General features: G+C 44.4%; 1 long non-coding RNA gene across 1 annotated transcript; it reads right to left on the minus strand.

The window, feature by feature from the left end:
- Positions 1-3,133: 3,133 nt before the first annotated feature.
- Positions 3,134-3,876, minus strand: LOC126095183 (uncharacterized). Its single transcript, XR_007521922.1, has 3 exons — positions 3,763-3,876; positions 3,499-3,609; positions 3,134-3,339 (listed from the first exon to the last, which is right to left on the minus strand). It is a non-coding gene; the product is annotated as an uncharacterized LOC126095183 (long non-coding RNA).
- Between the last annotated feature and the right edge of the window lie 257 nt (positions 3,877-4,133).

Genomic DNA, 4,133 nt, shown 5'->3' on the forward strand with positions numbered 1-4,133 from the left:
GAAAATGGGGAAATCCGTTAAGATAAGTGACGTTAACAGTAATGACAGACTCTCTTAAGAGAACATTTGGAGAGCTTTGGAACGGTCATTCAGGAAACGCAAAACTGTCTGAACACTCACCAAACTTAAGACTATGTACTTTCATCCGTAGGAGAAACAGAAAGAAGATGTCCGTTAGAAGACGCCGGCGGCTCCCGAAGGTATGAACGTCTCTTAGCAAAAGACATATTATGTAATAAAGAGAAAACATTGTGTGTCATGTTTTGTTCTTGTATAGAATTATGTACTAGTTTTTTTTTTTTTAGATAATACACTCCTGGAAATTGAAATAAGAACACCGTGAATTCATTGTCCCAGGAAGGGGAAACTTTATTGACACATTCCTGGGGTCAGATACATCACATGATCACACTGACAGAACCACAGGCACATAGACACAGGCAACAGAGCATGCACAATGTCGGCACTAGTACAGTGTATATCCACCTTTCGCAGCAATGCAGGCTGCTATTCTCCCATGGAGACGATCGTAGAGATGCTGGATGTAGTCCTGTGGAACGGCTTGCCATGCCATTTCCACCTGGCGCCTCAGTTGGACCAGCGTTCGCGCTGGACGTGCAGACCGCGTGGCACGACGCTTCATACAGTCCCAAACATGCTCAATGGGGGACAGATCCGGAGATCTTGCTGGCCAGGGTAGTTGACTTACACCTTCTAGAGCACGTTGGGTGGCACGGGATACATGCGGACGTGCATTGTCCTGTTGGAACAGCAAGTTCCCTTGCCGGTCTAGGAATGGTAGAACGATGGGTTCGATGACGGTTTGGATGTACCGTGCACTATTCAGTGTCCCCTCGACGATCACCAGTGGTGTACGGCCAGTGTAGGAGATCGCTCCCCACACCATGATGCCGGGTGTTGGCCCTGTGTGCCTCGGTCGTATGCAGTCCTGATTGTGGCGCTCACCTGCACGGCGCCAAACACGCATACGACCATCATTGGCACCAAGGCAGAAGCGACTCTCATCGCTGAAGACGACACGTCTCCATTCGTCCCTCCATTCACGCCTGTCGCGACACCACTGGAGGCGGGCTGCACGATGTTGGGGCGTGAGCGGAAGACGGCCTAACGGTGTGCGGGACCGTAGCCCAGCTTCATGGAGACGGTTGCGAATGGTCCTCGCCGATACCCCAGGAGCAACAGTGTCCCTAATTTGCTGGGAAGTGGCGGTGCGGCCCCCTACGGCACTGCGTAGGATCCTACGGTCTTGGCGTGCATCCGTGCATCGCTGCGGTCCGGTCCCAGGTCGACGGGCACGTGCACCTTCCGCCGACCACTGGCGACAACATCGATGTACTGTGGAGACCTCACGACCCACGTGTTGAGCAATTCGGCGGTACGTCCACCCGGCCTCCCGCATGCCCACTATACACCCTCGCTCAAAGTCCGTCAACTGCACATACGGTTCACGTCCACGCTGTCGCAGCATGCTACCAGTGTTAAAGACTGCGATGGAGCTCCGTATGCCACGGCAAACTGGCTGACACTAGTGGTGGGCAGGAAATCGCGTATCTGTTAGAAATCACAGTGACTGAGAAGTCACAGATATCACAGTAGCAACTTTACAGAATCTAACTGCGATTTCAGTCACAGTTAGCAGTCGCAAGTAGTATTTCATATTCAAAGACGTGAGCCATCTATTGGTCGAATTTAGCACTGCTTTCTGCGATTTCAGTGACAAGTCGCAACTAAGAGTCGCAAGTAGCAACTAAAAAGCGCGGTTAACAGTGGCATCTGTTGGCCAAAGTTCGTACTACGTCCATCTCTGCGATATGGTATCGGGTCTAACTGCGATTTCCGTGACAAGTCGCAACTAAGAGTCGCAAGTAGCAACTAGAAAGCGCGGTTAACAGTGCCATCTGTTGGCCAAAGTTCGTACTACGTCCGTCTCTGCAATGCGGTATCAAGTCTAACTGCGATTTCCGTGATAAGTCGCAACTAAGAGTCGCAAGTAGCAACTAAAAAGCGCAGTTAGCACTGCCATCTGTTGAGCAAAGTTCATACTACGCTATTCGCTACCGAGTCAAACTGCGATTTCTGTGACAAATCGCAACTAAGAGTCGCAAGTAGCAACTAAAAAGCGCAGTTAACATACTTTTCCTAGTGTCATCTGTTGACCGACGTACGTACTTCGTTATGAGAGCCTTGTGCCTCACGAGTTCGATGTGCTGTGTGTGCATATGAAGGGCTTATTTCAATAGTGGTACAAGTCCATTTTTGTGCATTTTGAGATACAGAGTCGTAAAGTTAAATGAGCGCTGACAAATCTGCATTTGAGATACCAGAAATATTCAAGCATATGGCTTCTTGCTAGAGATGAACCTTTATTTATGTTTGTTTGGATCACTAATTTCAGAAGCATTATAGACAGAAAAGTGGAGCTAATGGACTTGTACCACTATTGAAATAAGCCCTTCATATTATATGACGACATGCACATTCAGCATCAGTTATGATTGGTCAAATACTGCTGTGACTTTGAATGTATTATATTAATAAGAAGTAACATTGCCTTTTTCTCCTGAAAATATCAAGTAACGTAACAAATGTGTTTGATTCTGCTTCCAATATGACAGTTTTGGTTAATACTCCACATGCCTACAGGACTTTGCAATGTTAACACAGCACAACTCAGACATCTGTATAAGTGTAGAGAAATGAAAACAGTCATATGAATGCCTCACTTTTGTTCCGATACAGTTCAAGACTCGGGAGAAAAGTTTTACACCTGGTGTTCTACATGGCAACTTCACACACAAGAACTTTTTGCCGACACTACTACCACCTACATAAGTAAGCTTTTCCTGTGTTACTTTCAAGTAATGCACTTAAGCTATTCCCGATTTAACTGGAAGATCTGTACTTCCCACTTTCATATCAACAGCCTCAAAATGCATATTGTAGACTTCGGGATATGTTACAGGTCAGTGTCACACCAAGATTGTGGAGAAAGGGGGGGGGGGGGCGGCATGTCACTCTCCAACAAGTGTTTACCAATAAGTAAGTAGCGGAAAATTATGGGTATAGGACGGCTAAAACATGTGGAAAATGAGATTTTTATAATTCACTCACTGTATTTGACATTTATTATTCCTTTAAAATCGCACAACAACTTCAATAAAACACAGTTTAATCATTCACACACTTATTTCACAATTATTTCACTTTTAAACTGCAAATCGTCTAAGAGCTGTCTTGAATCTTCAAGAGTCTCTCTCAAAAACAGCCTTGATGTGGATAGATACGTACAGCAACCAGTAATCAGAGTCAGAACTGTGTCTGCAAAAACACAAGGATTATTAAACAATTTTTGCTGTCATTAATTACTAGCAATATAATTGACAGAGTAGATTGCTAATATTTGCTATAATGAATATCACATTTGCAAGAACGATCTCACTGAAGTAATTAAGTCCATCGAAACGCTTAGAAACTAACCTCTCGTCTGACGAAAACGGTCTAAAGACGCTGTGGCAATTTCTTCAGATCTGTTGACAATGATATTTTGAGTTATCACTTTACTGAGTGACTGAAATGTAGTTCAGGTACCTGTGAACATAACAATATGTTAGAATTCATTTTCTAAATACGAACTATTACGGTACTGTACGCTACTTACATATTAATTACACTATTAATATTTTCACAGTTGTTTCTTTAATACAAAATTAAAGCCAACGGAAGAAAAAACGTAAAACATACTTGCCAATGACAGGTTTGTTGAGATGCAATTTTCTGTGTTGACAGATGTAACTTTTTCATACGGTGGTAAGTCGCAGGAATCACAGAAATCGCAGACGTAGCAGAAGTCACAGAAATCGCAGAAGTAGCAGAAATCGCAGAAGTAGCAGAAGTCACAGAAATCGCAGAAGTAGCAGAAATCGCGGAAGTAGCAGAAATCGCAGAAATAGCAGTGGCGGAGGGATACACGAACTATGTTCCTTAACTGCGACTCTTAACTGCGACAAATCACAGTTAAGAATAACAGATACTGAAAAGTAGCATTCACAGAAATCACTGATATCGGAAAATCGCAGTTTAGCCCATCACTAGCTGACACTGACGGCGGCGGT

The sequence above is a fragment of the Schistocerca cancellata genome, chromosome 8 (assembly GCF_023864275.1).
Source record: "Schistocerca cancellata isolate TAMUIC-IGC-003103 chromosome 8, iqSchCanc2.1, whole genome shotgun sequence".
Taxonomy (NCBI): Eukaryota; Metazoa; Arthropoda; class Insecta; order Orthoptera; family Acrididae; genus Schistocerca; species Schistocerca cancellata.